Below are 11,448 nucleotides of genomic sequence, written 5' to 3' on the forward strand. Positions count from 1 at the left end.
ATAAACATTGTGTCCGTACGGTCTAGATACCTGTGGTGGTGGACTTTTCAGTCCGAAAAAATGGAAAAGCGCCCTGAGGGCGAGCTTAGCATCCTTCTGCTGAGGCGTCAGGACCAGCTTGGTCAGCAGGGTCAGGGAGTCGTTGGTTGCCATGGCGCCGAGTGCATCAGTAATGGCGTCACGGTTCTCTATGTCGTTCTCCGATGTTGTGTTGACCGCTATGTAGGTGTCGGCCACCCTTGTGAGGTTGTCTGGCGATAGATGATGCAGCGTCTCCACGATGTTGTGGAAACATGTGATTCTCTCCTGCGATTCTGCAGCAATTAAAAAATGGGGTCATGTCGACTTGAAACCAAAAGGTCCCGGCTTCGAGTCCTGGCATGCCACCGATCGCTTGCCCTTGCAAAAGACACTTTACACGACTTTCCTAATGCTGAGGTCACAATTCCCACACGGGGCTCGGCCGGGCAACTCTTGGGAACGAAAAGTACGATACCAAAGACAAAGCACAGACAAGTTTTCATAAAAATCGTGGGCACTATTTCTGTATATTCTGGATATGAATTATTAATTTTCGGTACATACAAACAGCCCGACCGGGCCCTGGTTTGGAAATGTGACCTAAACATCACTTTGCGCAGGTAAAAATGAGTATTATATTGTCCCCTGTGTTGTTGGTGGCATTAATATAAGTTGACATAACTTCAGTGTGCCGTCACCACGTCTTGTGATTCATCATCATCATCTTGTGATTATGTGTTGGAAAAAAAAAAGAGTTCCTGGTCATGAATGTTGTGGTGCTATGAATAATGGACATAAGGTGCTATGAATATTTGAATGAAAAATTTTAACAATATCACATATTCTTACTCCAGTACAGTACGTGTGTTTTTCAGACATGATATTTGAGTAGAGGGCTAACCTTTTGGCCTCACAGTTCTCATGCACGTCAGGTTACCAACGATTGCTTCTTCCTGGTCTTCAAGTGTCAAGATTTTCCTTGGGGGCTGGGAAACAAAGTAAATAAGAAGTGACAAGAATAATACATTATTCATGTTCTAGAATAAAAGCAATAGCTTTCACTTTTACATGTTGGTACATAATTTAGCATTATCATATAGCCAGGTGGCGTTGACCAATCAGAAGCCCCCATTCCATATTGATTATGACGCCATAATGTCAAGGTTAGCATGATACAAGTATTGCCAGGTGTGTTTTATTCTCACAATTGTGCTTTGTTGCACAATAAAGCACGGTCCGGAGCAAACCATTTGCAGGGGAGTTGACTCTTTTTGCTGACATTTGTAGCACGTTTCCTTGTTGACTAGAAATGTTTACCGTCTTGTCATCACCCAATTTATTTAGCAATACATAACAAAATAAAGACCATGTCAATTCACGTGGATTTTGAGCGAAAGAAAAGAAAACATATTTTGCACCACCCCCCATTAGTAAGTACATCTCTGTATTGAAACATCCAAATGACCTCAGATGACTTCAAATGGAAGCTTGTTCTATTCTCTTGGCCCAAAATAACCACAAATGGAATACCGGTTCTGTTCCGAAGTTCCAGTGAACTCATATGAACTCTGATAGAACAGGTAAAATCATCACACTAAAGGGAATACAATTTTAGACAATGGTGTGTCAGAATTTGTCATAGAAGAACTGATTGATGTCAATTTAGACTCAATATGTGGGTCCTTGGAATCGGGAAAGATGCACAGGAACAGTGGCCAGCGGACGGGAAGATAGCTATATAGAGGAGTGACTGTAACGGTTTGTTATTTAATTCAGATGTATATGTACAGGAATGTGTTACTCTCTACTTTGTAAATTTTGATAGGCTATATGATAATAGCGTTAATGGCCCGCCCTTTCTCGGTGAATATGGTGTGATAAAGCCTTGTCAGTTGCTTGCCCCCCCCCCCCTAAAGTGCCCCAACAGGGGCTATATTAGAGCCCCTGCAAAGATGAAGATGAAGCTATAACCACCTCATAAGGCCACCTCGTTCGCTGTCGCTCACTCGATGGCTTCATTCGGTGGTTATAGCAACTGACAAGGCTTTATCACACCATCTTCACCTCGGGGCGGGTCATTAACCCTTAATTATGTAGCAAATAATTAGGCAAGAATAGAGCATTTCATAAAGGCGTATCTAATGATTTGATACTGGAAACAGTTCACTCTAAATGCAATTTATAAAGTTCTGTACAAACTGTCGATTTCCAGGGAATGATACTTCACACAGAACATAGAATTAATTAAAAAATTAATAATGAAAAGGCTAAAATATTGTGTTGTTCTAAGAGAGAAGGGAATAAACCTACCTCATCAACTACAAGAGAGCCATGTTTAAAACTTGCTGGAACTTCGTAAGTGTCCTGTTTTGTGGCTGGTATAACCTGCACGAGCTTCAGATGCCCATCAGATTCAGCTGTCATCGGCGGCATATCTGTGTAACACATAACATAAAAGACAGTATAACATTAGATGCTGGTATATTTTGTATAGAACTGGTTTGTAGAAAAATTCATAAGGGCATTCTGGTCTAACAGTGTTGGGAACTAAACTCGCACGTACCGTAGTCTTCATCCTCAAGCTCTTGTAGCTTCGCCGGATCCCCTGGTATTCCAGCATTAGGTTGGAATCTAAAAAGGGCAAATAGTTTACACTCTAATATTCGAATGAAAGATCACCTGTGTTGGTAGAATCCATAGTTGAAGAGTTTAGACTTGTTCCAACACAAGGAAGAAACTCGTCATCACGCTTCCGACTTCCGGAAAGTCAGCGATTGCTTCACACATCTGATGAAGGTTGACGGGATCAGCCGGAAATTTATGGTGTGTTTCTTCAACTATAGTTTACACTCTGTGCATGTTAACCTTTTTTCTTCCAAATTACTAATGAATACATATGCCGAAAAGATCATCAAAGAAGGACCCCTTACGTGATAAGCTTGGTTCTGATTTTACCTCCGGGGAAGGAGACATCCTTCCGCGGAAGGGTTAAGTAAGTTTTCCGATATTTTTACGTTCTCAGCTGTAACTTACGGTGGGCTGGACGGATTTTTTGGGGTCTCGTTTTGCTATTGGGGGCCAGATGATCCGCTTCTCTTTTATTTAATTGTACATGTGTTTTCGGGCATCGAAATGTGGACGGCCTCTGGACACCCCCGCGTTGATGAAATTGGTTTGGTTTTATGACCTTGTTAAAGAGTATGCCGGGTTTTACCATTCTGACAAGGGGTCCGGCATAGGGGTGCTATGTTCCAATAAGAACTAGATTTTCATAGTATGCAGGCGGTAGGCGTGCAAAGGGTGCAGAGGGTCGCGCTTGTAGAAAACTCAGAAGGACTGTAAATGTACAGGCTATAAATTGCATTAAGAATGCCGAACATAAAAGTATTGTGGAAAAATCAGGAATGGGTTTGTGTATTATCCTGTATTGTGAGTTATAATCGTGAATCTTATCTTTTTCTTGTCGTCAACATTGCCGTTAATATGAAATCCGAAATGATCATCATGCGTTATATACTTACTAGAGGTTTAAAATCTCAGATTTCTTGTTCTACAAGGTAATTTTACAACGTAAAAAGAAGTGTTACCCCGGGGTCGACTGTGTTGGTGATGAAAACGTTTCCTTCGTTTGGATCGTGTGAGGAACTTCATATGCCTTGTGGTAGAGAATTTGCTGCAGAGATAAAATAACAGAGATAAAAATTGTTATGATAACAGTAATAACAGTCATAACTAGGTAAGGTATAGTTGACCAAACTATTTGACAGACTGAGTGTTAATCTCCATTTTGGACGACATAGCTAGGCATAGGGCCTGACGTTTTCATAATACAAATGGCCATCTTCTGTGCCAATAAATCTTATTTCAAAGATTTAGCAGCGTATTTGCTGCCCTACTCTAAAGCATGTCTAGTAAGAAGACATTCCTCTCACCTTCTCGTTCTTGGCTTTAGCGTTGCGGACCGCATGACCATGCTTTGTCCTGGTGAACATAATGCCCTCTTGTGTGACCTTTCCAACGTAGGAATGGTCATCTTCCCCTGAAAAACATTAGGATTAATTTTTGGTTTATTGGTCAAACATAACCCGTGTAATTGCAGCCTTTTATAGCCCTGAATTGATACAGGGTTTACAATCACAATAATACACAAAAATACATATAACATATTTGTTCCACACATTTTTGTAGAGCTGTCGCAAGGGTCTGTGCGGCTGCCATTCGACGCCACCTCAATACGACTTTCCCCAACCAAAGTTAGGTACTCAATCACACCTGGGTGGAGTGAGGAAAGTCGTGTAAGGTACCTTTCCCAAGGGCACAACGTCAGGGCGCATGTCCAGGCATGCCCCGGGTACAACTCGGGATCGAAGCCGGGTCTTCCCGTTTCATAGTCGGACGCTCTACCACTACGCCACGCGACGAATGCATGATGTAGAGCTTGTAACATATGGTTTCCAATAATAGAAAGACGAGACTTACTTAACGGATATTCTCGCCAGGTTTCATACCTTCATGTCCAGTTTCTTTCACACTGTAGGACCAAGGTCTGCCGTGAGTCATGGTCTAAAACATAGTATACCAAAAATTGTTAACATCAAAATAAATAATTATACTGTATATCGATTTTTTTGTCAATAGCAAAAATATAGAAGCAAATCTTCATCACACAACAAGAAGGTTTTGTTAACAACTCTTTATGTTTAAAAGATCTCGCAAATACGTCATCCGTACCATAAATCACTCCTGCTTAACGAACATCCCCAAGTTTCATGGAAATATTTAGTAGTCTGTGCAGGCAGATATTGTACGGCTATAGAGGGTGATGTAGGACTTTGTAACCAAGTAAATGTGATGTATACATAGTGCACAGAGCTTTATTCTTAGAATGGCCATTGTCAGTTTAGAATGATCTACTGGAAGAGCTTGATTTTATGCCAGAATGTAGATGCGCATTGGCCATTGCCACATATGAGTGTCGAGAGAACAGCTATGCGTAAGATCCCATCTGGTCATCCCTAGATAATATGTTGGGTTCTTGACGTCGTACCACTACCTGTAACTAAAATGACTGAAACAAAATGCAAGTAAAATGCTTACCTCTGGCGTAGTATGGAGGCGCGCGGACAGTAGGCCGACCAGGACCTTCTTGGTCCCCAACACGTGGTGATGCTCATCGTGAGGATGGTACACGTGCACGACCTCGCCGTTCTTAGTCACGGTGAACAGAAACCTGACAGTGGACGGAAATGAATTAAATGACATTAACAATGACACTAAACTTTATTGCATATTCAGGCCCATTATGGGCCAAATGCGCTAGTTAGATAACTGAGGTACAGGATACAAGGGACGAGTGTCCCATTGCTGTGCTACGTATACATCTATGTTTACAGGATCTCTTCTATCTTTTTGAAACATGTATGGACAAAGTTACATAATTTTTCATTTAGATCACAATGCTTGTATGTCATAATATGTTTTAACAATTTTATTTTCGGTAAGTACGAACATTTCTGGTTTAATTGTAAGGAACTAATAAAGGATTAAAGGATTTCCGCATGTCAATGTATATTGAGCGTTCAAAAAATGCGTTTCATCTTTTACACAGTTATTAAAGAGAAATCTTTATATGTTCGTGTTCCAAACTCTCCTTGCACAAACAAGGCAGGTATACAATATAAATGCTGTATGTTGTATTTATCTCACTCTTCATTACTAATTAAAATGTCAGCATTTTTCTCAAAAACGTTTACCATTTTTATTTATTTATTTATTTATTTATTATTCCAACATGTAACCAACCAGACGTGGTGACGACACACTCAAGTTTTCTCAACTTATATTAATGCCGCCACCAACACAGGGGACAAATACATGCCAGGACAATACTCATTTACACCTGAGCTACGTGAGGAAAGTCGTGTAAAGTGCCTTTCCCAAGGGCACAAGATCGGTGGCATGTCAGGACTCGAACCCGGGACTCTCAGTTGGAACCCGGGACTCCGAGTCGCGCACTCTGCCGCTACACCACACGACCCCGACCATTTTATTGAAGTTAGTAATGCTAATTAATCTAATTAGGCTATATCTAAATAATTAGGAGTGAAACAGTACCTTTTGGAGTAATCCAGGTCATCAAATAAAGCATGGTTTCCTGTACGTGAATACAGATGGTAGGTACAGTGTTACTCAAAACGTGGCAAAGCTAAGACACACTCCTAGAGAATAAAAATGATATTGCATGTCATATGTCATGTTTTAAAAGTATATTAGGCCTCACCGACTTAATTGTATGGTTTCCATCCTCCGAAGACCCCCAAATTAGTGCGTGAGGGCGAATAAAAAATATTCTGGCCAAAAATAAAAATGCTACTAAACCACAGGAATACAAAGCTGGTGCATGTATTATGAATTTGCGGCAGTACAAAGCGACGTATACGACAAGCCGGCACATGCTGGCTTTTTTTTTAATTTATGAATTTATGAATCGGCACTGCACGTATGAACTGAGTTCCTGAGTCGTGGAGCTTCTGTAGCCAGGGTGCCGTCCTCCCTCTGGAGTATTGTCGGATCCTGGCCAGTGCCTCGTAGGACGTGATATTTTCTTTCTTTTTTTGAGAACAGACAAAAATCAATGCGTGCGCGGATGTCATCCATACAATTACATGTAGGTCGCTGTGGCCTTATATACCACTGTAGCGGTGCACAAAGGGTAGTACATGAATAAGTCTTTCCATACCGTCTATCTGTGTTATCTCTTGGGCCACGTCGTTGATCACCAGATCACAGATGGTGTTGTTTTCCTCATCATGACGTAAGGGAATGACGCTGAACTGGGAATATATAATTTTAGTTTGAATAAAATGACTAAAACACAGTCTCGGGCGGAATATTATGTTCTGTCTTGTAGGTAAAAAAATGGGATAAGAATTTGTGGTACAAAAAAAATTGTTTTTCGTGCTAATAATTAAGTTGGTTCTCCCAAACAGTTTTTCTTAGGATACAGGTTGTGGTCTGTTTTTACAGTCTAACCTTTCTTGTTCACAAACTCCGTGTCAATCAAAATGAAAACGTTTGTCTATTTTTGTCTGATATATCCAGACATCGGTTGTGTTTTTCTTTAGCAGGGTTTCAAAATGAAGCCACAAAGTCGGCGCTCGAAAGGTTGAAAAAATTCGCGACCACTTTTATATATAATCCATTGTTCGGAAAACTATGGACGTCAAACATAAAGGGCAGACGAAGTGGGTTTAGGGTCCGCGAATAGTTTCATCAGGTTGGTAAGTCACTGAGTAAACAGACTCTTTTTTACAACTAAGTCTTTTATTCAGCCGACGTTTCGGTGACCCTGCAACCATGCGTATATGTCTAGATATGTTGTACGTTTGGGAATGCATCTACAGCAGCGACACCTGTGCTGCTGTGCAATGTAAACCAGTCAGAATTGCCCTGAGGAAGGTGACAGACGGTGACCCAAATGTCGGCCGAATAAAAGACTTGGTTGTGTAAAAAAATTCTCTTCACTTGTCTTAGGGTACTCTCGTCCTTAGCAACCTTGTTCGTGCAATAACCTTGCCATTTAATTGGAATACGTCTTGTCTAAAATACAGGGCATTGGTAAATAATAAAGGCAAAGCAATAAAGTTTTAGAAACTACCTCTATATTTATCACTCCAAGGTGCGAACGATCAAAAAGCAAACACAAAAGTGCGCACTATATTGGCAACAGCAGATTTTGTTAACCTTTTCTTTTACATCTCGGTGTTACAATATTTTCTATTGACACCAGGCTTTAGAACCCACCTTGTGAAAAACAACCTTTGTCTGGTTTAAACACAAACAGACGTGCGCTTTAACTCTGACTGACAGGGCCATTGTGTGAACACGGAAGGTTGCTAAGGAGGAAAAAACGTCCTAATGCCCTGTTTGGCGTCTTATCAGACTGAGACATCTATGAAAAAGTAATTAACTTTATGGACGAGCTTAATCAAACATCAATAAAGATTTAATTTATAGGCCTTTGCCAACAACAAGGTGACTCATACTGTGTTGAAATTCTGACATTGCAACTTGTTTTTATGGCACTCCTGAGTTACTAACGATTCTTATTGGCTCTGGGTCTGTCACCTTTCTTATCAGTATAGTGATTAGTTTTCACTCCTGTTATTGCATGAGATTTGGGGCCCATTCCAACTAGGCTAATATTATCCGGATCGAGCCAAATTGCTTCGCTTTGATCCGGCTTCGACAATTTTACCCTGGTGGGAATGGGGCCTTTATTTAGAAAATCCAACTCAGGCACACCACCAATATTCCTGGACTTCTTGACAGACAATTCTTGCCATAACGTACACACAGTACATTCACCAAATATTTACGTAACATCGTTACTATAACACTATTACGGTAGCATTAGGTTCAATCCTATAACACAGTTGTTAAAGTGTTATACAGCCGTGATACTAGTACAGTCATACACAAAAACTGTGACTCATGCTTCGTTAAACTGTTGGCATTTGAATTTTTTTGATTCCTTTTATTCTAACTTTTCTTGTTTTCATCAAGTGACATTCATGTATTTTTGTTATCTTTCCTTTGATCAACAAAGTAGGTGTACTAACAAGGAAGGTTGCTATGACGGATCACCCCTCCCCTCCGTTAAAATGAACCAAATGTAAGATCGATGTTTATCATTATTATTTGCAGTAAAACCTTAGAATAAGCAGAAAAAACTGTAAGTACTAGACTTAGTCTAAGTGTTTAACAATCTTTTGCATTCGCCAGAGAATGCCAACATTCACGACTGACGAACTGTAAATAGTCTCTTTAATAATGCATAATCTTTTTCCATTGAGGATTATTTGGAAGAGCCTACACAATAAATCACAGTCACCTCTGCCGTACAATTATTTTTGTCTCATGTTTTGTCTCATGCTTTCCGACCAAAACACAACCGACCGTCGTCAAGGATCGACCGCAGTATTTTCCGTCACATACCAGTTGCATTTTGTAGGACACATGCACGACTGTCGTAAACCTTAGGGGCCTATTAAAGCTTCGGTCACAACCCGCCGTACATGCTTCTGCGTGCTGTCTACGTGCAAAAACGTGGGCAAACGTAGGGCACCTGTGCGTGGTGAGTACCACCTCCGTACGGAATCCTACGGATTTGGGAGAACGCAGACACGCCGTAGAACTTTAAGTGCATGTAAAACTTTTTCTGCGTGTGGTCTGCGGATTCACCACCCGTGCGTGCGAGTACGGGCGACGCGCGTGCCCCGTACGTACCGTACGAAAGACACACGTGTGAGTACGGCCTCCTTACGGTAAAGTTGCAATCGCACGGAGATCGTACGTTGTAAGCACGTACAACCCACTTACCACTTGCGCAACGAACGATTCACGCAACCGCTCACGGCCAGACGTGGCGTGCAGACCACACTCTTATACCTTGCGAAACCGTGCGAGTGACGTGCGTCGATGCCACTCCTTCCCCACGTTTTCAGAAAAAAAACGTAGCAGACGTAGCCTCCCAAAAAACGTACGGACAAAAAGCACGTACGGCGGGTTGTGACCGAGGCTATAACGGCCCTGTTGTAAACCACGCACGCCGTACAGCCGTCGTGCGATCTCAAACTGCATTAATTATAAGTCTGCGGATACTCATGATTGTGTCTTACAAAATCCAGCTGTCTTGTTATCGAAAAACTGTCTCAGATTTTAGTTGGGGGCTGGTCATGTCACAGCCTGCTTGAAAATTTTACGGCATCAAAATAGGACGACAACCTACAACCAATGTGACAGTCCCCTTGGTGACATTTTTTTACATTGGTTATAAATCGGTATAGATATACGCAAAAAAAACATTAATGCAGCCGAAACTAGAAAGGTGACATTTGCAAAGCTTACCCTCGCATATGGTCTACTCTGTTAGTTCGTACTCAAACACTCACATATATGCTGACTGGAGTCTAAATCCCTCCTGCTATAAAACTGCAACATGAAGCAACCCAACCCTAATTACCATGTTGACAGACGTCTGGTTCCGTTTATTGACCTTATTTGCTTGGAGAAGAAGAAGAGGAAGAAACGGAGGAAAAACTAGAAGGGTAACAATTGCAAAGCAAATGTATAATGTTTACCTTCGCGTATGGTCTTATCTGTTAATTCTTACTTAACTACATTCATTGTTCATTGCAACACGATGTAACCCAACACCAGTTACCATGGTGACAGACGTCTGGCTCTGGTCATTGACCTTATTTGTTTGGAACGGAAGAGGAAGTTGAAACAGAGCAAAAACTATATGTTTTCCTTTTACGAAGTTAAACATAAATATGGCAGAGGAGACCTACAACTTCTATTACTAAATCAAGCACCCCAACTCCTGCCTAAAACTTACTTTTCTACTTATCACCTAGCCTTATCACCGACGTTTACATTAGCGTAGAAGCCAACAAGTTGTTGTTTGACCAACTAATTGAGACAAGTCGGAGTTTATTGAGGGTGCGACCACATTTGGAGTGACTATACAAAGCTACATGTACACCTGTATCTGTTACCTACTGGGATTAGCATCAATCTAATCAAAACATAAACTTCACAGCCGTAACTTTTCGCCGCCTGGTAATGGCGGCTTACTTTGATCACACAACGCGTTAGAACGGCAAGGTGTTCTTACAACAGAGACAGTACGCCATTTTCAGTGTGTGATTTGCCCTTTCCTATAGTTACGTTGGACTTGGAACCAATAGGTTCCAGGTTCGATACTCACCGTGGCCCGACGTTGGGCCCGTCGGAAAGGCACTTTACATGACTTCCCTCCAAGTACGGTGGAGTGACGCCTTTTAGGCTAATCTGCCTAATTGTGTGCCAAGAACACACTACGGATTCAATGCGCCAATGTGCCAACATTTGCACATTTGCCGTGAAAAATTTGCCCTTACCTGCGCTTTTGTGACCACATGGCTGACATCGTGCACGACTGTTGAGGCCCTGTAGTCGTAGTCATACCGAGATCCCGGCTTGTAGTTCACCAGACTTGTAGCCGACGCGGTACAGAGGACGGCCGTGAGCAGCCACGGCCACAGCGGGCCCGGACCCGGGCGTACCGCCGCCATTTGTGTATTGATGTCCTTAAGGGCGCGTATGTGACGCAACAACTCCGCGCAAAGGTGTGCCCTTCCGGGGTGTGTATGAGGTGTCATAAAAGGGCCAGACCACTTGCCTCAAGCGGGGAGGAAAGAGGCTTGTGGCATTTTCATGGCCACTTTTGCTTCTCCCCTTGGAATGGTATTACCGATGTCCACATCGTAACGGAACATTATTGTATCTGCCGGCCTGAACAAAGTTGCATGCGCACATGCACAGTGCAACTGACCCGGCCTAGAGAAGCAGGAAGTACAGACTAGATCTCTGACTCATACA

General features: G+C 42.0%; 1 pseudogene; it reads right to left on the reverse strand.

The window, feature by feature from the left end:
- Nucleotides 1-11,141, reverse strand: part of LOC109470378 — a 14,727-nt pseudogene extending 3,586 nt beyond the window's left edge.
- Nucleotides 11,142-11,448: the final 307 nt, after the last annotated feature.

Source organism: Branchiostoma belcheri, unplaced genomic scaffold, assembly GCF_001625305.1.
Source record: "Branchiostoma belcheri isolate BF01 breed outbred unplaced genomic scaffold, Haploidv18h27 scaffold221, whole genome shotgun sequence".
NCBI lineage: Eukaryota > Metazoa > Chordata > Leptocardii > Amphioxiformes > Branchiostomatidae > Branchiostoma > Branchiostoma belcheri.